At 45.5% G+C, this 26651-nt stretch overlaps 1 protein-coding gene across 1 annotated transcript in view; it reads right to left on the bottom strand.

Annotated features, from left to right (window-relative positions):
- LOC311229438 (low-density lipoprotein receptor-related protein 5-like) overlaps window positions 1-26651 on the bottom strand; it is a 188408-nt gene that overhangs the window by 81563 nt on the left and 80194 nt on the right.

The raw sequence follows: 26651 nt of genomic DNA, 5'->3' as shown, positions 1-26651 counted from the left end.
TGAGTGGATGCTCCCTCTCCACACCAAGCCAGAATTCACTCACTGTCTGAGCTGTAAACCTCAGCCTCAGGGTGGAGTCAGAGGTCATTTCGTTGAGTTGCTCCTCTTCAGCAGAGCTGAAATCAGCAGGTGCTGTAGATAGAGATACTTCATCAGAAATTGTTCATCATTGAACTTGCTTGCAGCTTCTTGCATTCTCTCCTCCTCCAAGAACACCCGAATCTCCTCTCGTAGTTCAAAGACTCGCGACAACACCTTCCCCTCGCGAGAGCCACCTTGCCCTCGCTGTGAAACAGCACTGCAGAATGGTCAGCTCCCATCTCCTCACACAGCGCAGAGAACAGGCGCGCGCTTTTTCAGGGGTCGGGTTTTGATGAAATTTACCACGTTTATAACTTCTGTCAAAACCTCATTCAGCTCAGGGCTAAGCTATCTTGACGCTAGGGCTGGGCGATAAAACGATAACGATAACTATCGCGATAAATTATTTCCTCGAAATAAACATGAAACGTGGTCGCAAAGTTTCGATATATCGATTTTCCAAGCTTGAATATGAGCACACGCACTAACAACCAATCAGTGAAGGAGATGGCCGACAGTGAAGGAGACCCGCGCTGCACATCTGGGTAGTGAGGTAGGACTCAAGTAGTAAACAAGGCTGGCTAGGATAATTAGCTTGCACGGCGCTATTTTATATATTTACGTGCCGAGTGGGTGTGTGGCCTGAATTCTGATGCCACGGTTATAGTAGTGTGGGGTATACGGTGGACGTCGTTGCAATGTATTGGGGCGGAACAGAGTATTTTAGGGATATTTAGTACATTGGAAACATGGCTGGCTAGGATAATTAGCTTGCACGGCGCTATTTTATAGTTTACGTGCCGAGTGGGTGTGTGGCGTGAATTCTGATGCCACGGTTATAGTAGTGTGGGGTATACGGTGGACGTCGTTGCAATGTATTGGGGCGGAACAGAGTATTTTAGGGATATTTAGTACATTGTCATGGGATACACTGCTTGCTCTGGCTAACTGCTAACGTGCGCGGACTGATGACGACATCAACTCGAGACATTCGCAGCAGCAAAACAAGTCTATTAATAGCCCGTCCATTGGCGCCGGGCATACGAAGTTAATTAAACTTGACAGACATTATATCGACGATAATTATCGATATCGAGTTATATGAAAATTATTTATCGTGATAACGTTTTTGGCCATATCGCCCAGCCCTACTTGCCGCTAGCGCCTCTCTGTGAATTTACAGTGCGTCCATTGCGCATTTGGCGAGACTCCCTTGATGAGCGCCTGTAGCCCCCTCCTTTTCCCTGCCATGGCCTGCGCACCGTCAGAGCAAACGCCCACACAGTTCTCCCATTTCAGTCCATGTTCTGTCAGGTAACTGTCAATCATTTTGAAGAGCTCATCAGCTGTCGCTCTGTTTTTGACATATTTGCAAAACAGCAGATCTTCACTCAGTGACTGGGAATTTACAAAGCGAACATAAGAAATAAGCAAACAGTCTTTATTGCTGTCAGTCTTTGACAAGGCAACACACAATGCATGTCATCCTCAAGGCTCAACTTGGCCCTATATTTTGTTTTCAGAGCTGTCATGGATGAAAAGCCAGCTTCACACTGTTATGTGGTGCTGAATGGTATCAACACCTTAACTGCTGCATCATGAGATACTTGGTACTCGGCACCACACTCTTCCAAGTGTTTGGATGGAGATGTGTCAGGAAGCTTTGTCTCAATGTTGTCTGTAAAGTTTTTTTTTATCTGTGATCCTTTTCTGTGTTTTATTAAATAATACTTTTCAGATTTTGAGAAATGGTCAAACTTATCCAAATATGGTATTTTCATGGAGAACAGTGCAGCTGTAACAGATAGCACTTTAGTGATAATTTTCTGTAATCCAAAAATAATTGTAATTTTTTTTTAAATTTTATATATATTTTTTGAAATCTCAAGGCCCCCCCTGTCATGCCTCTGCGCCCCCCCTGGGGGGCGCGCCCCACACTTTGAGAAACACTGATGTAGTTCATGATCTAATCAGTGCATCAGGGACATTGAACCTTTGCTGATGTGGAATAATGAACACAGATTATTCACGGAGGCGGACAGAGTGTTTGATTAAGGATAGAGTTCACTGACAGAGTGTTTGATTAAGGACAGAGTTCACTGACAGAGTGTTTGATTAAGGATAGAGTTCACTGACAGAGTGTTTGATTAAGGACAGAGTTCACTGACAGAGTGTTTGATTAAGGACAGAGTTCACTGACAGAGTGTTTGATTAAGGACAGAGTTCACTGACAGAGTGTTTGATTAAGGACAGAGTTCACTGACAGAGTGTTTGATTAAGGACAGAGTTCACTGACAGAGTGTTTGATTAAGGATAGAGTTCACTGACAGAGTGTTTGATTAAGGACAGAGTTCACTGACAGAATGATGTCAACACAGAGAGACCTACAGGTTATAGCAACACAGAGAGACCTACAGGTTACAGCAACACAGAGAGACCTACAGGTTACAGCAACACGGAGAGACCTACAGGTTACAGCAACACGGAGAGACCTACAGGTTACAGCAACACAGAGAGACCTACAGGTTACAGCAACACGGAGAGACCTACAGGTTACAGCAACACAGAGAGACCTACAGGTTACAGCAACACAGAGAGACCTACAGGTTACAGCAACACGGAGAGACCTACAGGTTACAGCAACACAGAGAGACCTACAGGTTACAGCAACACAGAGAGACCTACAGGTTACAGCAACACAGAGAGACCTACAGGTTACAGCAACACGGAGAGACCTACAGGTTACAGCAACACAGAGAGACCTACAGGTTACAGCAACACAGAGAGACCTACAGGTTACAGCAACACGGAGAGACCTACAGGTTACAGCAACACAGAGACCTACAGGTTACAGCAACACAGAGAGACCTACAGGTTACAGCAACACAGAGAGACCTACAGGTTACAGCAACACGGAGACCTACAGGTTACAGCAACACGGAGAGACCTACAGGTTACAGCAACACGGAGAGACCTACAGGTTACAGCAACACGGAGAGACCTACAGGTTACAGCAACACAGAGACCTACAGGTTACAGCAACACAGAGAGACCTACAGGTTACAGCAACACAGAGAGACCTACAGGTTACAGCAACACGGAGAGACCTACAGGTTACAGCAACACGGAGACCTACAGGTTACAGCAACACAGAGAGACCTACAGGTTACAGCAACACACAGAGACCTACAGGTTACAGCAACACGGAGAGACCTACAGGTTACAGCAACACGGAGAGACCTACAGGTTACAGCAACACAGAGAGACCTACAGGTTACAGCAACACGGAGAGACCTACAGGTTACAGCAACACGGAGAGACCTACATGTTACAGCAACACAGAGAGACCTACAGGTTACAGCAACACAGAGAGACCTACAGGTTACAGCAACACAGAGAGACCTACAGGTTACAGCAACACAGAGAGACCTACAGGTTACAGCAACACAGAGAGACCTACAGGTTACAGCAACACGGAGAGACCTACAGGTTACAGCAACACAGAGAGACCTACAGGTTACAGCAACACAGAGAGACCTACAGGTTACAGCAACACAGAGAGACCTACAGGTTACAGCAACACGGAGAGACCTACAGGTTACAGCAACACAGAGAGACCTACAGGTTACAGCAACACAGAGAGACCTACAGGTTACAGCAACACAGAGAGACCTACAGGTTACAGCAACACAGAGAGACCTACAGGTTACAGCAACACAGAGAGACCTACAGGTTACAGCAACACGGAGACCTACAGGTTACAGCAACACAGAGAGACCTACAGGTTACAGCAACACAGAGAGACCTACAGGTTACAGCAACACAGAGAGACCTACAGGTTACAGCAACACGGAGAGACCTACAGGTTACAGCAACACGGAGACCTACAGGTTACAGCAACACAGAGAGACCTACAGGTTACAGCAACACAGAGAGACCTACAGGTTACAGCAACACAGAGAGACCTACAGGTTACAGCAACACAGAGACCTACAGGTTACAGCAACACGGAGAGACCTACAGGTTACAGCAACACGGAGACCTACAGGTTACAGCAACACGGAGAGACCTACAGGTTACAGCAACACAGAGAGACCTACAGGTTACAGCAACACGGAGAGACCTACAGGTTACAGCAACAGAGAGACCTACAGGTTACAGCAACACAGAGAGACCTACAGGTTACAGCAACACGGAGAGACCTACAGGTTACAGCAACACAGAGAGACCTACAGGTTACAGCAACACGGAGACCTACAGGTTACAGCAACACAGAGAGACCTACAGGTTACAGCAACACAGAGAGACCTACAGGTTACAGCAACACAGAGAGACCTACAGGTTACAGCAACACAGAGAGACCTACAGGTTACAGCAACACGGAGAGACCTACAGGTTACAGCAACACGGAGACCTACAGGTTACAGCAACACAGAGAGACCTACAGGTTACAGCAACACGGAGAGACCTACAGGTTACAGCAACACAGAGACCTACAGGTTACAGCAACACAGAGAGACCTACAGGTTACAGCAACACGGAGAGACCTACAGGTTACAGCAACACAGAGAGACCTACAGGTTACAGCAACACAGAGAGACCTACAGGTTACAGCAACACGGAGAGACCTACAGGTTACAGCAACACGGAGAGACCTACAGGTTACAGCAACACAGAGAGACCTACAGGTTACAGCAACACGGAGAGACCTACAGGTTACAGCAACACAGAGAGACCTACATGTTACAGCAACACGGAGAGACCTACAGGTTACAGCAACACGGAGAGACCTACAGGTTACAGCAACACGGAGAGACCTACAGGTTACAGCAACAGAGAGACCTACAGGTTACAGCAACACAGAGAGACCTACAGGTTACAGCAACACGGAGAGACCTACAGGTTACAGCAACACAGAGAGACCTACAGGTTACAGCAACACAGAGAGACCTACAGGTTACAGCAACACAGAGAGACCTACAGGTTACAGCAGCACGGAGAGACCTACAGGTTACAGCAACACAGAGAGACCTACAGGTTACAGCAACACAGAGAGACCTACAGGTTACAGCAACACGGAGAGACCTACAGGTTACAGCAACACGGAGAGACCTACAGGTTACAGCAACACAGAGAGACCTACAGGTTACAGCAACATGGAGAGACCTACAGGTTACAGCAACACAGAGAGACCTACAGGTTACAGCAACACGGAGAGACCTACAGGTTACAGCAACACAGAGAGACCTACAGGTTACAGCAACACAGAGAGACCTACAGGTTACAGCAACACAGAGAGACCTACAGGTTACAGCAACACAGAGAGACCTACAGGTTACAGCAACACAGAGAGACCTACAGGTTACAGCAACACAGAGAGACCTACAGGTTACAGCAACACAGAGAGACCTACAGGTTACAGCAACGGGCCCTCAGCCCAGATCTCTGTAGAATGATGAGCTACCAAAGTATTTATACGGGGGAGTAGACAGAACTCAGTGGAACGTTGGCGTAGACTATGAGTTATGGATATGGTAACTATGCTGAATCACAAGACTATGAGTTATGGATATGGTAACTATGCTGAATCACAAGACTATGAGTTATGGATATGGTAACTATGCTGAATCACAAGACTATGAGTTATGGATATGGTAACTATGCTGAATCACAAGACTATGAGTTATGGATATGGTAACTATGCTGAATCACAAGACTATGAGTTATGGATATGGTAACTATGCTGAATCACAAGACTATGAGTTATGGATATGGTAACTATGCTGAATCACAAGACTATGAGTTATGGATATGGTAACTATGCTGAATCACAAGACTATGAGTTATGGATATGGTAACTATGCTGAATCACAAGACTATGAGTTATGGATATGGTAACTATGCTGAATCACAAGACTATGAGTTATGGATATGGTAACTATGCTGAATCACAAGACTATGAGTTATGGATATGGTAACTATGCTGAATCACAAGACTATGAGTTATGGATATGGTAACTATGCTGAATCACAAGACTATGAGTTATGGATATGGTAACTATGCTGAATCACAAGACTATGAGTTATGGATATGGTAACTATGCTGAATCACAAGACTATGAGTTATGGATATGGTAACTATGCTGAATCACAAGACTATGAGTTATGGATATGGTAACTATGCTGAATCACAAGACTATGAGTTATGGATATGGTAACTATGCTGAATCACAAGACTATGAGTTATGGATATGGTAACTATGCTGAATCACAGGGTCACAAAGACTATGAGTTATGGATATATGGTAACTATGCTGAGTCACAGAGTCACAAAGACTATGAGTTATGGATATATGGTAACTATGCTGAGTCACAGAGTCACAAAGACTATGAGTTATGGATATGGTAACTATGCTGAGTCACAGAGTCACAAAGACTATGAGTTATGGATATGGTAACTATGCTGAGTCACAGAGTCACAAAGACTATGAGTTATGGATATGGTAACTATGCTGAGTCACAGAGTCACAAAGACTATGAGTTATGGATATATGGTAACTATGCTGAGTCACAGAGTCACAAAGACTATGAGTTATGGATATGGTAACTATGCTGAGTCACGGAGTCACAAAGACTATGAGTTATGGATATGGTAACTATGCTGAATCACAAGACTATGAGTTATGGATATGGTAACTATGCTGAATCACAAAGTCACAAAGTGCTCCACGAAGAATAGTATAAAGAAATACGACCATTAAAAGGTAGAAAACAAACAATCAAACATAATCAAGAAAGTGTTTTTTTAAAGACGTCAACAGAGACTGCAGGAAGAGGGTTAGGGTCAGAATATGAGGGTCAGTTAGGGGCAGGGCCGGACTGGGGAAATAATTCATACCGGGAGATATAGCGCGAAATATAGCCCCAGTCAGGCCACTTTTTAAGCGGGGGGTCTGGGGGTCCCCCACCAGGAAATTTTTTGTTACAAAGACTTAATTTCCTGCATTCTGATGAATTTTAGTGCATGTGAATCACAAACTAATGAGCCAACAATTGCTTAGTACAATGTACTGTTATGAACCTCAAATAAAACTGTTGTGGCACTAGCAATGCTACTCTTTCCACCTTCAAAAAGAAAAAAGCAAGAGCACAACATATTTTTCTATTCACTATTATAATACAGTTAACCACTCTCTCCACCTATTCAAACAGAGCAAGAGCACAATACCATATTCACTTTACTGATGCACTACCCATCAACAGTTAAAATAGCCCTTACACAAACATTAAATAACAGACCTTTCATTACAATACTTTATTACATGGCGTTTTCATATTTGCTGAAATGCTTGCTTGTGATTGGTCAATAGCGCGCGTCAGAGGTCAGTTATCAGACAATAATGACCGCTGTGGGACTATAATGACCGCTGTGCGCAGCTGTTCGCAATCAAGCCCACAATAATGACTGCTGTGCGCAGCTGTTCGCAATCAAGCCCACTGACATCAGTGCTGCCGGGGAAGCTGCCGGCGATGACAGGGGGCGGAGCGACGAGCGGAGCCAGAAGCCCAGAACCAGTGTTGCGAGTCGATGTAAAATGAATTAGGTATATTGTTAGTAAGTTAGCCATGTAATAAGCGGGATAATGTATAGCTATACTCGATCATTGTCGCAAAATAATTGACCTTCACTGACGTTTAAAACACCTCGCCGAGGCGGCTCGGTATTTTAAACTCTGTGTCGGTCAATTATTTTGCGACAATGACCTCGTAGCTATACATTATCCCTTACATAATAACAGTAGCCACTGCCAGAATAGTGACACATGTATCGCGTGTGGTGAGCACACACATGCATGCACAACGAAGACAGAAGATTGCGTTGTCTCAATCATTTTAACTATAAAATGAGCTCAAAGTATAAGCTCGCTGACTGAAATTTCCAACAAAAAGCATCAATTGTCAAATAATATTGATCACATTAACTAGACTAGATGTTTTTGAGGAAATTAGAAAGGGAACAACAACTTAACCCTTGTGTCTGATCAGATTCTTATTTTTTTGATAACTTTGCAGTGATTATGTTTGTAGCCAATTACCTCATTATCAACCCGGACACCATGACCCTGGATCTCCAGCTTCTCTCCTCTGTCAACTTCTCATCAGCAACTGAGTCAGTGGACTTCTACAATAAATCCCTGAACAGTCTTCTGGATCTCCATGCCCCTGTTAAATCCAAAACAGTCACCTTCGCACGCTCAGCCCCCTGGTACACCAGCGAGCTGCGGAGTATGAAGACTGCTGGGCGTGTCCTTGAGCGGCGACTCAAGGTCTCAGGACTCACTGTACACAAATTGGCCTACCGTAAACACCAGAAGGCCTACTCAAAATCCCTCAGTCTGGCACGGTCTAGTACTACTCTTCCATCATAAATGACAGTCCTGGAAACTCCAAGCAACTATTCTCCACCATCAACCACCTCCTCAAACCCCAAATATCACCTCACTCTGATTCTTCTGAGGAACAGTGTAGCAACTTTGCCACCTTCTTCAGGACCAAAGTTGACACCATCCGCTCCCTCCTCTCTAGCCCCTCTGCCCCTCCAGTCCAAACAGTTGAACCACAGCCGGCAACTACTCAACCTCTCTGCTGCTTTACAATCATCACACAGCGAGAGGTTGAGGAAATCGTCAGGAAAATGAAGCCTTCCACTTGTATCCTGGACCCCTTTCCCTCAGCCCTGGTGAAATCCAATATTGTCACTATGAGCCCTCTCATCACCAAGGTCATAAACCTCTCTCTCCAGGCTGGCCATGTCCCCTCTGCCCTTAAAACTGCAGTCATAAAGCCACTAATTAAAAAACCCTCCCTAGACCCGGAAATCTTGGCTAACTACAGACCTATATCCAACCTCCCATTCCTATCTAAGGTGCTGGAGCTCAGCTTCAGGACCACCTAAACTCGAACCAACTTCTCGAGAAGTTCCAGTCAGGTTTCCGCTCTGGCCACAGCACAGAAACTGCCCTGGTCAGGGTCACCAATGACCTACAGATGACGGCTGATGCTGGCTCTCCTTCCCTCCTCATCCTCCTTGACCTCACAGCAGCCTTCGACACCGTCGATCATGACATCCTCCTTCACCGGCTCCAGTCCACCATCAGACTTTCAGACTCTGTCCTTGAGTGGTTCAGATCCTACCTCACCGGAAGAACGGAGTATGTCTCCTTGGGAGAGGCAGGGTCTGACACCCATCATGTCACCTGTGGTGTCCCACAAGGATCAGTCCTCGGCCGCACCCTATTCACCCTCTACATGCTCCCCCTTGGCTCTGTCATCAGCCGGCATGGAATATCATTCCACTGCTACGCTGATGACACCCAACTCTACCTAAAAATAAACCCCACCCCATCCACAGTTCTGCCATCTTCCACGCTGACCACATGCCTGGAGGAGACCAAGGCATGGATGAAGCACAACTTTTTACAGCTAAACAGTTCCAAAACTGAAGCCATTATCATTGGCACCCCACACCAGGTTCGTTCATCCACCATCACCACCATCACCTTTTTCCGGCCAAAACATCACCCTGTCACCAACAATCACCAACCTAGGGGTAAAAATGGACCCTCACCTGACCTTTGAGGCACACATAAATCAACTATACAAAAATTCTTTCTACCACCTTAGAAACATTGCCAAAACTTCGCCCCTCACTCACGCTGTCAGATGCCGAAAAACTCATCCACGCCTTTGTTTCCTCCAGGCTGGATTACTGCAACGCACTCCTCATCGGGATCCCTAGCAAGAACATCCAAAGGCTACAATGTATCCAAAACAGCGCTGCTAGGATCCTGATGAGAGTGCGGAAATACCACCACATCACCCCCATCCTCAAGTCCCTTCACTGGCTCCCTGTCTCACTCAGAATTGAATTCAAAGTCTCCCTGCTCACCCACAAATGCCTCTACGGAAACGCCCCCCCCCCCCTATACCTCAAAGAACTCATCACCCCTCACTCCTCCTCTCGACATCTCCGCTCTGGCCAGGCAAACCTCCTCCAGCGCCCAAGGACAAATCTCTGCACTATGGGAGATCGGGCTTTTTGCTCCTCTGCTCCCAGTCTGTGGAATGCTCTCCCTGACTACCTGAGAGCACCACAGACTGTGGATGTTTTTAAGAAAGGCCTCAAAACCCACCTTTTTAGTAGAGCCTTCTGTTGACCTTTTATCAAATTTTTTGCTCCACACATTTTATGTTCTTTTACCAATTTATTTTATCAGTTTTATTATTCTATGTTTCTCTGCTATTTTATGTTTTAGTCTTGCCTATTTTTATATTCTTTCTTTCCTTTATTCTCGCTAGCTTTTAAGTCCCTTTTAACTGTAGCGCTCTGAGAGTTGCCCCGCAACTGTAAAGCGCATTACAAATGAAATCTATTATTATTATTATTATTATTATATGTGGCAAAGGTGTGTAATCTTTGAATTATCTTGGAATTATTTTGACTTTCTCTTTCATAAATTGTTTATTCAACTTCAGCCCCAATCATAACCACCACATATTGTTTTTTGTAATGTCAGATTTAACAACTCCTTTCAGAAAAGTGGGAGTATTTCATTTTTAATCTGAAGTTGAATAAAATATTTATGGAAAAGAAAGTGGGAAAATATTTCAACATATAATCTTTTTATGGCGTTTTTCAATTGAGTCCCCTAATATGGTAAGAGTATAACACTTTAGTTTTCAGACACAAGGGTTAAATTATTTATTTGTTTCTTGGCAGATTTAACATTGGGCTTTTGACAGGGGAGATGATGCATTGCATGGTAACGTTAGCTAGCTAACATCCACATGTTTATTTTTATCACTGACTAACCTGCTGGTTCCTTGACCTTGGTGCAAGAAAACATTTGATAAATGTTGCCGGATTTAGCAGCATCTCCTGTAAGGGCCTTTCTTTTTCTTTGTTTTATCCCTCTCTCCTCCACCCTTTCTCTTTCTTCCACTGTCCATCTTGACATCAACGTTAATTGACTTTCTACTGTATCTCTCCCGAGTCCCTCACTACCTGGCTGCTTAATCATTTTAGGCAACCAGCTTGCGCCTAGCCACGCCCCCGCGGCAGAGCCGTAATCCCCCCTCTTTTAACATCGACGGTTAGCCCAACTGGTTCGCCGCCTTGCTGTGGATCCTGCGGTGCGTTGGTGACAAGTTCGAATCACTTAAATTTTTTTTTTAACATGCATTCTTTCGTCGGTTAAGTTTAGGCATTCTTTCGGAGTTGGTTAAGGTTAGGGTTAAGTTTAGGCATTCTTTCGGAGTTGGTTAAGGTTAGGGTTAGGTTTAGGCATTCTTTCGGAGTTGGTTAAGGTTAGAGTTTGTCTTAGAGCATGGCAATATTCTTTCGGAGTTGGTTACATGGGCCTTACATGCTGCCGCGGTCACATGGGCCTCGTGGCCAATCAGAGAAACGCTGAACACAAGTTGGTTGCCTAAAATGTTGACGCTACCTGGCTCATTGCCTGACTGTTATTCTGCATCTGAGTGCCATCTGCCATTCCATTCGCCGCCTCCGCTGTCAATCAGTTGTATCGCCTGGTCCCGCCTCCACCAATCACATGCGGCAGCACGGCTCCATTTGTGTGTGTGTGATCCGCGTGAGGGAGAGAGTCAGATAGTTCTCCAACTCTGTAGCAGACAGTGAAATCCTGGTTGTTCCCCACCCACCTAGGTTATCTAACTATCGCGCCGCGCCGCCGCCACAACTAGAAACAATGGCCTGGCAAAAAAATATATATATATTATAATAAAAAAATATATATATACTTTTTAAATTTGTTTGTATCTGTGCAGGCCAGGCCACCGGGAACACTCCCGGTGCACCCGATGGCCAGTCCGGGCCTGGTTAGGGGTTAGAACCAGGGTTAATATGAGGGTTAGAACCAGGGTTAATATGAGGGTGGGTTAGGGTTAGAACCAGGGTTAATATGAGGGTTAGAACCAGGGTTAATATGGGGGGTGGGTTAGGGGTTAGAACCAGACAAGGCGCCATGGGCGGGCATTAGGGGGCCGGGCCCGCCCACTGAGTCAGCTGTGCCCACCCTGGTAAAAAAAAGATAAAAAGTTTTTTTATTTTTATTTTTTTGGTCAATCAAAGTCGACTATCCAAATCCTTAGTCGGGGACAGCCCTAGTGGGCACTGATGTCAACAACAACACTACTGAAGCTAGCACGGCACTCTGAGAATTCGTTTTCTACCCTCAAGAACGTCTTTACAGAACATCGCCTTAGTATGCTTCATCGACGCAAGGCCAATTTAATTCAGTTGGCATTTGAGAAGGACTTAACAAAAAAGTTCAGGAATGAGTGGAGGGGCAGTGTTTTAAGAAGATTTCACTCTGTCCCCAAACGCCGCTTGCCGCTCTACTAATGATGGTGAGTAGCCTGTGGAGGATTTTTGTTTGCTTTTTTATGCACCTTATTTTTGTCAATTCCGTTCAGTTTGTCAGTGAATTCAGAAGTGTTGAATAAATGGAGACTTTTCAAAGATATAGAATAGAATAGAAATGTATTATCCTGAGGGAAATTTGACACTGCAAATCACTCAACATTAAACATTTAGACAAAACAAGTCACAAATAAGAATAACAAAACAAATGGCCTAAGAATAGAATAAAATGAAATAGAATAAAAATAGAATAAAAGATACAGTAAATAAATGAAGTAAAAATATACTGAAGTCTACAGTAGGTGTAATATTGCACAGTGCTGTTTAAAAAGTAAGAGTCCAGGAAGATGGTAACTGTCATTCTGTGATCAGTGATGCAGTGAGGCACAGTGATGCATTGTATAGTCTGATGGCTGTCGGAATGAAGGACTTCCTGTGCCGTTCAGTGCTGCATTTAGGTAGTGTGAGCCTATAACATGCTCCTCCTGTCAGCCAAGTCTGTGTATAGTGGGTGGGAGGGGTTTTCCCTGATGGCCTGGAGCTTAGCAAGGTTCCTCCTCTCCGCCACCCTCGCTAGAGTCCAGCTCCACCCCAACCACGCTACTGGCCTTCCTGACCATCTTATCCAGCCTGTTTGTGTCCCCTGCTCTCAGTCCGCTGCCCCAGCAGGTCTGTTATATTATCCGTTCAGTCTGTTTTTGTATAAGTGAATGTTCTTAAGATAGAGAGAAATTAGATTTTTCAATTGCCTCTCTGCTGTTTAGTTCAGCACCGTGGGCAGCGCCAAGCAAGCCACAGCGCCGCTGTCCCAGCTGAAACGTATAAAAGGGAACCTGTGTTGAAAATCCATTGTGCCCCCCCAAGAACATTTTATGCCCCCCCACTCATTTGTTTCTGCAGCCTGGTCTGGTTAGAACCAGGGTTAATATGGGGGTGGGTTAGGGGTTAGAACCAGGGTTAATATGAGGGTGGGTTAGGGGTTAGAACCAGGGTTAATATGAGGGTTAGAACCAGGGTTAATATGGGGGTGGGTTAGGGGTTAGAACCAGGGTTAATATGAGGGTGGGTTAGGGGTTAGAACCAGGGTTAATATGGGGGTGGGTTAGGGGTTAGAACCAGGGTTAATATGAGGGTGGGTTAGGGGTTAGAACCAGGGTTAATATGAGGGTTAGAACCAGGGTTAATATGAGGGTTAGAACCAGGGTTAATATGGGGGTGGGTTAGGGGTTAGAACCAGGGTTAATATGAGGGTGGGTTAGGGGTTAGAACCAGGGTTAATATGGGGGTGGGTTAGGGGTTAGAACCAGGGTTAATATGGGGGTTGGTTAGGGGTTAGAACCAGGGTTAATATGAGGGTGGGTTAGGGGTTAGAACCAGGGTTAATATGGGGGTTGGTTAGGGGTTAGAACCAGGGTTAATATGGGGGTTGGTTAGGGGTTAGAACCAGGGTTAATATGGGGGTTGGTTAGGGGTTAGAACCAGGGTTAATATGGGGGTTGGTTAGGGGTTAGAACCAGGGTTAATATGGGGGTGGGTTAGGGGTTAATATGAGGGTGTGAAGTGACTATCTGACATTTTGATGGAACTTCGAAGGCGAACGGCTGTTCTTTCAGCCTCATTTCCATCTGCTTTGTTGCCAGAAACACAAACACACGCAGAGAAAGCTCTCTTTGAAGGCCCCTGTGCAGCGCAGGGGCCCCTCCCCTATTCATTGATCAGTGACTCCATTAGACATGGCCCCCCACTCAAAAGATGACCGCGGACACTCCCACTCTCTCGTCCCGCTCTCCCTTTCTCTCCTCTGGATGTCGGGAGCCGTCTTTTATCTCGGGTGTGAGAACATCTTTTTCCTGATGGACGGATGGTGAAAAGGCACAAAAAGACAGAAAAAGCAAACAAAAAAAACGCAACAAAAGTCCCATCAGCTTCGCCAAGAGGGAGGGAGAGGTTCTCACACAGACTGAGGGGAGGGCGGGATGTTGAAGAGCGTTTTATATAAGACGTATCAAATATATAAAGTCATATCCATGTCAAATGGACGATGCAAGTAATTTAACATTTCATTTGTTTGTCGTTTGCCATTTTTCTAAATGGAGGGATTTGCCCTAAAGCTCTTTAACCCTTTTCACTGTGACACAACAATGGGTTAACCCTTTCACTACCACACTACAGAAGGTTAACCCTTTCACTGCCACACTACAGAAGGTTAACCCTTTCACTACCAGACTACAGAAGGTTAACCCTTTCACTACCACACTACAGAAGGTTAACTCTTTCACTACCACACTACAGAAGGTTAACCCTTTCACTGCCACACTACAGAAGGTTAACCCTTTCACTGCCACACTACAGAATGTTAACCCTTTCACTACCACACTACAGAAGGTTAACCCTTACACTACCACACTACAGAAGGTTAACCCTTTCACTACCACTACAGAAGGTTAACTCTTTCACTACCACACTACAGAATGTTAACCCTTACACTACCACACTACAGAAGGTTAACCCTTTCACTACCACTACAGAAGGTTAACTCTCACTACCACACTACAGAATGTTAACCCTTACACTACCACACTACAGAAGGTTAACCCTTTCACTACCACTACAGAAGGTTAACTCTTTCACTACCACACTACAGAAGGTTAACCCTTTCACTACCACACTACAGAAGGTTAACCCTTTCACTGCCACACGACGGATATACTTGAAAAAGACCAGAAGGGTCGAAACGTTGTATGATCTGCTATATTTTTTTGTCACAATTAAAACACCCCGCTTTGTTTCATGTACTACTGTTTTTACAGTTTGGCTCAGCACCAAGGAACAGGGGGATGTTTAACCCTTTCACTACCACACTACAGGAGGTTAACCTTTCACTACCACACTACAGAAGGTTAACCTTTCACTACCACACTACAGAAGGTTAACCCTTTCACTACCACACTACAGAAGGTTAACCTTTCACTACCACACTAAAGAAGGTTAACCCTTTCACTCCCACACTACAGGAGGTTAACCTTTCACTACCACACTACAGAAGGTTAACCCTTTCACTACCACACTACAGAAGGTTAACCTTTCACTACCACACTACAGAAGGTTAACCCTTTCACTACCACACTACAGGTTAACCATTCACTACCACACTAAAGAAGGTTAACCCTTTCACTACCACACTACAGGAGGTTAACCTTTCACTACCACACTACAGAAGGTTAACCTTTCACTACCACACTACAGAGGGTTAACCCTTTCACTGCCACACTACAGAAGGTTAACCCTTTCACTACCACACTACAGAAGGTTAACCTTTCACTACCACACTAAAGAAGGTTAACCCTTTCACTACCACACTACAGGAGGTTAACCTTTCACTACCACACTACAGAAGGTTAACCCTTTCACTACCACACTACAGAAGGTTAACATTTCACTACCACACTACAGAAGGTTAACCCTTTCACTGCCACACTACAGAAGGTTAACCCTTTCACTACCACAATACAGAAGGTTAACCCTTTCACTACCAAACTACAGAATGTTAACCCTTTCACTGCCACATGACAAAGGGTTAACCCTTTCACAACCACACTACACAAGGTTAACCCTTTCACTACCACACTACAGAAGGTTAACCCTTTCACTACCACACTACAGAAGGTTAACCCTTTCACTACCACACGACAAAGGGTTAACCCTTTCACAACCACACTACATAAGGTTAACCTTTCACTACCACACTACAGAAGGTTCTGTGATCTCATCATCTATTTATCTAGAGGTGGCACTGTGGTGTAGGGGTTAACACTGTCTCCTCACAGCACGGTGGTGTAGTGGTTAACACTGTCTCCTCACAGCACGGTGGTGTAGTGGTTAACACTGTCTCCTCACAGCACGGTGGTGTAGTGGTTAACACGGTCTCCTCACAGCACGGTGGTGTAGTGGTTAACACTGTCTCCTCACAGCACAGTGGTGTAGTGGTTAACACTGTCTCCTCACAGCACGGTGGTGTAGTGGTTAACACTGTCTCCTCACAGCACGTGGTGTAGTGGTTAACACTGTCTCCTCACAGCACGGTGGTGTAGTGGTTAACATTGTCTCCTCACAGCACGGTGGTGTAGTGGTTAACACTGCCGCCTCACAGCACGGTGGTGTAGTGGTTAACACTGTCTCCTCACAGCACGGTGGTGTAGTGGTTAACACTGTCTCCTCACAGCACGGTGGTGTAGTGGTTAACACTGTCTCCTCACAGCACGGTGGTGTAGTGGTTAACACTGTCTCCTCACAGCACGGTGGTGTAGTGGTTAACACTGTCTCCTCACAGCACGGTGGTGTAGTGGTTAACACTGTCTCCTCACAGCACGGTGGTGTAGTGGTTAACACTGTCTCCTCACAGCACGGTGGTGTAGTGGTTAACACTGTCTCCTCACAGCACGCTGGTGTAGTGGTTAACACTGTCTCCTCACAGCACGGTGGTGTAGTGGTTAACACTGTCTCCTCACAGCACGGTGGTGTAGTGGTTAACACTGTCTCCTCACAGCACGGTGGTGTAGTGGTTAACACTGTCTCCTCACAGCACGGTGGTGTAGTGGTTAACACTGTCTCCTCACAGCACGGTGGTGTAGTGGTTAACACTGTCTCCTCACAGCACGGTGGTGTAGTGGTTAACACTGTCTCCTCACAGCACGGTGGTGTAGTGGTTAACACTGTCTCCTCACAGCACGGTGGTGTAGTGGTTAACACTGTCTCCTCACAGCACTGTGGTGTAGTGGTTAACACGGTCTCCTCACAGCACGGTGGTGTAGTGGTTAACACTGTCTCCTCACAGCACGGTGGTGTAGTGGTTAACACTGTCTCCTCACAGCACGGTGGTGTAGTGGTTAACACTGTCTCCTCACAGCACGGTGGTGTAGTGGTTAACACTGTCTCCTCACAGCACGGTGGTGTAGTGGTTAACACTGTCGCCTCACAGCACGGTGGTGTAGTGGTTAACACTGTCTCCTCACAGCACGGTGGTGTAGTGGTTAACACTGTCTCCTCACAGCACGGTGGTGTAGTGGTTAACACTGTCTCCTCACAGCACGGTGGTGTAGTGGTTAACACTGTCTCCTCACAGCACGGTGGTGTAGTGGTTAACACTGTCTCCTCACAGCACGGTGGTGTAGTGGTTAACACTGTCTCCTCACAGCACGGTGGTGTAGTGGTTAACACTGTCTCCTCACAGCACGGTGGTGTAGTGGTTAACACTGTCTCCTCACAGCACGGTGGTGTAGTGGTTAACACTGTCTCCTCACGGCACGGTGGTGTAGTGGTTAACACTGTCTCCTCACGGCACGGTGGTGTAGTGGTTAACACTGTCTCCTCACGGCACGGTGGTGTAGTGGTTAACACTGTCTCCTCACGGCACGGTGGTGTAGTGGTTAACACTGTCTCCTCACGGCACGGTGGTGTAGTGGTTAACACTGTCTCCTCACGGCACGGTGGTGTAGTGGTTAACACTGTCTCCTCACAGCACGGTGGTGTAGTGGTTAACACTGTCTCCTCACAGGTGGTGTAGTGGTTAACACTGTCTCCTCACAGCACGGTGGTGTAGTGGTTAACACTGTCTCCTCACAGCACGGTGGTGTAGTGGTTAACACTGTCTCCTCACAGCACGGTGGTGTAGTGGTTAACACTGTCTCCTCACAGCACGGTGGTGTAGTGGTTAACACTGTCTCCTCACAGCATGGTGGTGTAGTGGTTAACACTGTCTCCTCACAGCATGGTGGTGTAGTGGTTAACACTGTCTCCTCACAGCACGGTGGTGTAGTGGTTAACACTGTCTCCTCACAGCACGGTGGTGTAGTGGTTAACATTGTCTCCTCACAGCACGGTGGTGTAGTGGTTAACACTGTCTCCTCACAGCACGGTGGTGTAGTGGTTAACACTGTCTCCTCACAGCATGGTGGTGTAGTGGTTAACACTGTCTCCTCACAGCACGGTGGTGTAGTGGTTAACACTGTCGCCTCACAGCACGGTGGTGTAGTGGTTAACACTGTCTCCTCACAGCACGGTGGTGTAGTGGTTAACACTGTCTCCTCACAGCACGGTGGTGTAGTGGTTAACACTGTCGCCTCACAGCACGGTGGTGTAGTGGTTAACACTGTCTCCTCACAGCACGGTGGTGTAGTGGTTAACACTGTCTCCTCACAGCACGGTGGTGTAGTGGTTAACACTGTCTCCTCACAGCACGGTGGTGTAGTGGTTAACACTGTCTCACAGCACGGTGGTGTAGTGGTTAACACTGTCGCCTCACAGCACGGTGGTGTAGTGGTTAACACTGTCTCCTCACAGCACGGTGGTGTAGTGGTTAACACTGTCTCCTCACAGCACGGTGGTGTAGTGGTTAACACTGTCTCCTCACAGCACGGTGGTGTAGTGGTTAACACTGTCTCCTCACAGCACGGTAGTGTAGTGGTTAACACTGTCTCCTCACAGCACGGTGGTGTAGTGGTTAACACTGTCTCCTCACAGCACGGTGGTGTAGTGGTTAACACTGTCTCACAGCACGGTGGTGTAGTGGTTAACACTGTCTCCTCACAGCACGGTGGTGTAGTGGTTAACACTGTCGCCTCACAGCACGGTGGTGTAGTGGTTAACACTGTCTCCTCACAGCACGGTGTTGTAGTGGTTAACACTGTCTCCTCACAGGTGGTGTAGTGGTTAACACTGTCTCCTCACAGCACGGTGGTGTAGTGGTTAACACTGTCTCCTCACAGCACGGTGGTGTAGTGGTTAACACTGTCTCCTCACAGCACGGTGGTGTAGTGGTTAACACTGTCTCCTCACAGCACGGTGGTGTAGTGGTTAACACTGTCTCCTCACAGCATGGTGGTGTAGTGGTTAACACTGTCTCCTCACAGCATGGTGGTGTAGTGGTTAACACTGTCTCCTCACAGCACGGTGGTGTAGTGGTTAACACTGTCTCCTCACAGCACGGTGGTGTAGTGGTTAACATTGTCTCCTCACAGCACGGTGGTGTAGTGGTTAACACTGTCTCCTCACAGCACGGTGGTGTAGTGGTTAACACTGTCTCCTCACAGCATGGTGGTGTAGTGGTTAACACTGTCTCCTCACAGCACGGTGGTGTAGTGGTTAACACTGTCGCCTCACAGCACGGTGGTGTAGTGGTTAACACTGTCTCCTCACAGCACGGTGGTGTAGTGGTTAACACTGTCTCCTCACAGCACGGTGGTGTAGTGGTTAACACTGTCGCCTCACAGCATGGTGGTGTAGTGGTTAACACTGTCTCCTCACAGCACGGTGGTGTAGTGGTTAACACTGTCTCCTCACAGCACGGTGGTGTAGTGGTTAACACTGTCTCCTCACAGCACGGTGGTGTAGTGGTTAACACTGTCTCACAGCACGGTGGTGTAGTGGTTAACACTGTCGCCTCACAGCACGGTGGTGTAGTGGTTAACACTGTCTCCTCACAGCACGGTGGTGTAGTGGTTAACACTGTCTCCTCACAGCACGGTGGTGTAGTGGTTAACACTGTCTCCTCACAGCACGGTGGTGTAGTGGTTAACACTGTCTCCTCACAGCACGGTAGTGTAGTGGTTAACACTGTCTCACTGTCTCCTCACAGCACGGTGGTGTAGTGGTTAACACTGTCTCCTCACAGCACGGTGGTGTAGTGGTTAACACTGTCTCATCACAGCACGGTGGTGTAGTGGTTAACACTGTCTCCTCACAGCACGGTGGTGTAGTGGTTAACACTGTCTCCTCACAGCACGGTGGTGTAGTGGTTAACACTGTCTCCTCACAGCACGGTGGTGTAGTGGTTAACACTGTCTCCTCACAGCACGGTGGTGTAGTGGTTAACACTGTCTCCTCACAGGTGGTGTAATGGTTAACACTGTCTCCTCACAGCACGGTGGTGTAGTGGTTAACACTGTCTCCTCACAGCACGGTGGTGTAGTGGTTAACACTGTCTCCTCACAGCACGGTGGTGTAGTGGTTAACACAGTCTCCTCACAGCACGGTGGTGTAGTGGTTAACACTGTCTCCTCACAGCATGGTGGTGTAGTGGTTAACACTGTCTCCTCACAGGTGGTGTAGTGGTTAACACTGTCTCCTCACAGGTGGTGTAGTGGTTAACACTGTCTCCTCACAGCACAGTGGTGTAGTGGTTAACACTGTCTCCTCACAGGTGGTGTAGTGGTTAACACTGTCTCCTCACAGCACGGTGGTGTAGTGGTTAATACTGTCTCCTCACAGCACGGTGGTGTAGTGGTTAACACTGTCTCCTCACAGCACGGTGGTGTAGTGGTTAACACTGTCTCCTCACAGCACGGTGGTGTAGTGGTTAACACTGTCTCCTCACAGCACGGTGGTGTAGTGGTTAACACTGTCTCCTCACAGCACGGTGGTGTAGTGGTTAACACTGTCGCCTCACAGCACGGTGGTGTAGTGGTTAACACTGTCTCCTCACAGCACGCTGGTGTAGTGGTTAACACTGTCTCCTCACAGCACGGTGGTGTAGTGGTTAACACTGTCTCACAGCACGGTGGTGTAGTGGTTAACACTGTCTCCTCACAGCACGGTGGTGTAGTGGTTAACACTGTCTCCTCACAGCACGGTGGTGTAGTGGTTAACACTGTCTCCTCACAGCACGGTGGTGTAGTGGTTAACACTGTCTCCTCACAGCACGGTGGTGTAGTGGTTAACACTGTCGCCTCACAGCACGGTGGTGTAGTGGTTAACACTGTCTCCTCACAGCATGGTGGTGTAGTGGTTAACACTGTCTCCTCACAGCACGGTGGTGTAGTGGTTAACACTGTCTCACAGCACGGTGGTGTAGTGGTTAACACTGTCTCCTCACAGCACGGTGGTGTAGTGGTTAACACTGTCTCCTCACAGCACGGTGGTGTAGTGGTTAACACTGTCTCCTCACAGCACGGTGGTGTAGTGGTTAACACTGTCGCCTCACAGCACGGTGGTGTAGTGGTTAACACTGTCTCCTCACAGCACGGTGGTGTAGTGGTTAACACTGTCTCCTCACAGCACGGTGGTGTAGTGGTTAACACTGTCTCCTCACAGCATGGTGGTGTAGTGGTTAACACTGTCTCCTCACAGCACGGTGGTGTAGTGGTTAACACTGTCTCCTCACAGCACGGTGGTGTAGTGGTTAACACTGTCTCCTCACAGCACGGTGGTGTAGTGGTTAACACTGTCTCCTCACAGCACGGTGGTGTAGTGGTTAACACTGTCTCCTCACAGCACGGTGGTGTAGTGGTTAACACTGTCTCCTCACAGCACGGTGGTGTAGTGGTTAACACTGTCTCCTCACAGCATGGTGGTGTAGTGGTTAACACTGTCTCCTCACAGCACGGTGGTGTAGTGGTTAACACTGTCTCCTCACAGCACGGTGGTGTAGTGGTTAACACTGTCTCCTCACAGCACGGTGGTGTAGTGGTTAACACTGTCGCCTCACAGCACGGTGGTGTAGTGGTTAACACTGTCTCCTCACAGCACGGTGGTGTAGTGGTTAACACTGTCTCCTCACAGCTAGAAGGTCCTGGGTTTGATTCCCGCTTGGGGACCAGGTTTCCATGATGCCAGGTACCCAGGTGGGGGATCTCCCGGGCCTTTCTGTGTGGAGTTTGCATGTTCTGTGCTCGCAAGGGTTTCCCCTCCTGATAAGATAAACCCAATGGCCCCTGTCTGCTCCCGGCTGCCCTTGGGGGGGGGGGGGGGGGGGGGGGGACGATGGGATGGGTCAAGTGCAGAGACTCAATTTCATCGGCGACCCAAAAAATAGCATGTGTGTGTTCCTGTGTGTGCCGCCCATCACATGTGTGTGTCACTGCATAATGATTAAAGTCCAGTTTACATATCTATATATCTACATATCTACATACGTACCTATCTACATATCTATTTATCTATCTATATATCTACATACGTACTTATCTACATATCTATTTATCTATCTATATATCTACATACGTACTTATCTACATATCTATTTATCTATCTATATATCTACATACGTACTTATCTACTATCTATTTATCTATCTATATATCTACATACGTACTTATCTACATATCTATTTATCTATCTATATATCTACATACGTCTATACTATGTTATTTTATTTCATACTTATCTTGTCTTGCACAGTCTCTGGAGCGTAACAGTAAGAAGCATTTTGTATAAAAGTATTCTGTACTTCTGTATGACAACTATTAAAGAAACTTGAAACTTGAACTTGTACTTATCTACATATCTATTTATCTATCTATATATCTACATACATATCTACATACATATCTACGTATCTACATACGTACTTATACGTACTTATATCTACATACACCCTCCAGAACATTTACAACAAGCGGTGCAAGGGGAAGGCTAAGAGAATTATTAAGGACTCGAGCCACCCGAACAACTGCCTCTTTGAACTGCTGCGGTCAGGCAAGCGATACCGGAGTCTTAAGGCGAGCACAGAAAGACTCAGAAGAAGCTTCTATCCCCAGGCCATCAGGCTGCTAAACGAACAATAAACACTATGCAACAACCATCAAATGCACACAGCACACACACCCACACGCACACACTCACTTAAACAAACAACACACTGCAGCACCCACTCTCCACACTTTAGATCACACAAACACACTTTATATTTATTGATAAAGGATTTGCACTACAACTCGTACACCTACTGTGAATTGTACCTAAATTGCACCTCGTCCCATTTCTGCCTTGCACTATATAGTATTGTATGTTAGTACACTGCACAGTATTGTATATTGTATGGTAACTACGACACTACGTCTATTCTGCATCGAACATTGTACATATGTCTAAACTGAACACTGTGACCTCATTTTTTTACCTCTAATTTTACTATGTTATTTTATTTCATACTTATCTTGTCTTGCACAGTCTCTGGAGCGTAACAGTAAGACGCATTTTGTATAAAAGTATTCTGTACTTCTGTATGACAAATATTAAAGAAACTTGAAACGTACTTATCTACATATCTATTTATCTATCTATATATCTACATACGTACTTATCTACATATCTATTTATCTATCTATATATCTACATACGTACTTATCTACATATCTATTTATTGCATCACTGATGAATATAATTAAAATCAGAGAAGATAAGTCAGATGTTTCTGATTCAAGAAGGGCAGTAGGCCTCAACCCTGAGATACACCCCCCCTCCCCCTCCCCCATAGACCATAATATGTCTGCAGGGTGTGTGAATGGCACTCACTCAGCTAACAAAGCAGCAATGTGTATTGGAGACACACACACACACACACACACGCACACACACACACACACACACAGACACAGGCACACGCACACGCACACACAGAACACTCTCCTCTTTTAGAAGAAAGAGGTCCCTTGTGGCAACTTCAGATGTTTTATTTCAGTGGAGAAGAGGTTCTTGAAAAAGAGAGAGAAGAAAGAGAGAGAGAAGAGAGGAAAGATGAGAGAGCAGAGAGGAAAGAGAAGAGAGAGAAGAGAGGAGAGAGAGAAGAAAGGAGAGAGAAGAGAGGAAAGATGAGAGAGCAGAGAGGAAAGAGAAAAGAGAGAGAAGAGATGAGAGATAGAAGAGATATAGAAGAGATGAGAGATAAGAGATTAGAGAAGAGATAGAAGAGATATAGAAGAGATGAGAGATAAAAGAGATTAGAGAAGAGATAGAAGAGATGAGAGATAGAGATGAGAGATAGAAGAGATGGAGATATAAGAGATGAGAGAGATAGAAGAGATGAGAGAAGAGATGAGAGAAGAGATGAGAGAGATAGAAGAGATGAGAGATAGAGATGAGAGATAGAAGAGATGAGAGATAGAAGAGATGAGAGATAGAAGAGATGAGAAGATAGAAGAGATGAGAGATAGAAGAGATGAGAGAGATAGAAGAGATGAGAGATAGAAGAGATGAGAGATAGAAGAGATGAGAGATAGAAGAGATAGAAGAGATAGAAGAGATGAGAGATAGAAGAGATGAGAGATAGAAGAGATGAGAGATAGAAGAGATGAGAGAGATAGAAGAGATAGAAGAGATGAGAGAGATAGGAGAGATAGAAGAGATGAGAGATAGAAGAGATGAGAGAAGATAGAAGAGATGAGAGAAGATAGAAGAGATGAGAGAAGATAGAAGAGATGAGAGATAGAAGAGATAAGAGATAGAAGAGATAGAAGAGATAGAAGAGATGAGAGAGATAGAAGAGAGCTAGAAGAGATGAGATAGAAGAGAGAGAAGATAGAAGAGATGAGAGAAGATAGAAGAGATGAGAGAAGAGATAGAAGAGATGAGAGAAGATAGAAGAGATGAGAGAAGAGATAGAAGAGATGAGAGAAGATAGAAGAGATGAGAGAAGAGAGAAGAGATGAGAGATAGAAGTGATGAGAGATAGAAGAGATGAGAGAGATAAAAGAGATGAGAGAGATAGAAGAGATGAGAGAGGATAGAAGAGATGAGAGAGATAGAAGAGATGAGAGAGATAGAAGAGAAGAGATAGAAGAGATGAGAGAGATAGAAGAGATGAGAGAGATAGAAGAGATGAGAGAGATAGAAGAGATGAGAGAAGATAGAAGAGATAGAAGAGATGAGAGATAGAAGAGATGAGAGAAGATAGAAGAGATGAGAAGATAGAAGAGATGAGAGATAGAAGAGATGAGAGATAGAAGAGATAGAAGAGATGAGAGAGATAGAAGAGATGAGAGAGATAGAAGAGATGAGAGAGATAGAAGAGATGAGAGAAGATAGAAGAGATGAGAGATAGAAGAGATGAGAGATAGAAGAGATGAGAGATAGAAGAGATAGAAGAGATAGAAGAGATGAGAGAGATAGAAGAGAGATAGAAGAGATGAGAGAAGATAGAAGAGATGAGAGAAGATAGAAGAGATGAGAGATAGAAGAGATGAGAGATAGAAGAGATGAGAGATAGAAGAGATAGAAGAGATGAGAGATAGAAGAGATGAGAGAAGATAGAAGAGATGAGAGAAGATAGAAGAGATGAGAGAGATAGAAGAGATGAGAGAAGATAGAAGAGATGAGAGATAGAAGAGATGAGAGAGATAGAAGAGATGAGAGAAGATAGAAGAGATGAGAGATAGAAGAGATGAGAGATAGAAGAGATAGAGAGATAGAAGAGATGAGAGAGATAGAAGAGAGATAGAAGAGATGAGAGATAGAAGAGATGAGAGAGATAGAAGAGAGATAGAAGAGATGAGAGATAGAAGAGATGAGAGATAGAAGAGATGAGAGAAGAGATAGAAGAGATGAGAGAGATAGAAGAGATGAGAGAAGATAGAAGAGATGAGAGAAGAGAGAGAAGAGATGAGAGAGATAGAAGAGATGAGAGAAGATAGAAGAGATGAGAGAAGATAGAAGAGATGAGAGAGAAGAAGAGATGAGAGAGATAGAAGAGATGAGAGAAGATAGAAGAGATGAGAGAGATAGAAGAGATGAGAGAGATAGAAGAGATGGGAGATAGAAGAGATGAGAGAAGATAGAAGAGATGAGAGAAGATAGAAGAGATGAGAGAGATAGAGAGAGAGAGAAGATAGAAGAGATGAGAGAAGATAGAAGAAGAGGAGAGATAGAAGAGATGAGAGAAGATAGAAGAGATAGAAGAGATGAGAGAGATAGAAGAGATGAGAGAAGATAGAAGAGATGAGAGAAGATAGAAGAGATGAGAGAAGAGAGAAGAGATGAGAGATAGAGAGATGAGAGAGGAGATAGAAGAGATGAGAGAAGAGATAGAAGAGATGAGAGAGAAGAGATAGAAGAGATGAGAAGAGAGATAGAAGATATGAGAGCGAGAAGAGATAGAATAGATGAGAGAAGAGAGAGAAGAGAGATAGAAGGAGAGAAGAGATGAGAAAGATATGAGATAGAAGAGATGAGAGAGAGAAGAGATAGAAGAGAATGAGAAGCGTGATAGGAGATGAGAGAGAGAAAAGAGATAGATAGAAGAGAGTAGAATGACAGAGAGGAGAGAGATGGAAGAGAGATAGGAGATGAGAGAGAGAAGAGAAAGAAAGAGTAGAATGACAGAGAGAAGGGAGAGAACAAAGGAGAAGTCATAGAG

Source organism: Notolepis coatsorum (assembly GCF_963971535.1).
Source record: "Notolepis coatsorum genome assembly, chromosome: 6".
Lineage (NCBI taxonomy): Eukaryota > Metazoa > Chordata > Actinopteri > Aulopiformes > Paralepididae > Notolepis > Notolepis coatsorum.
This window is presented reverse-complemented; position numbering and strand designations above follow the sequence as displayed.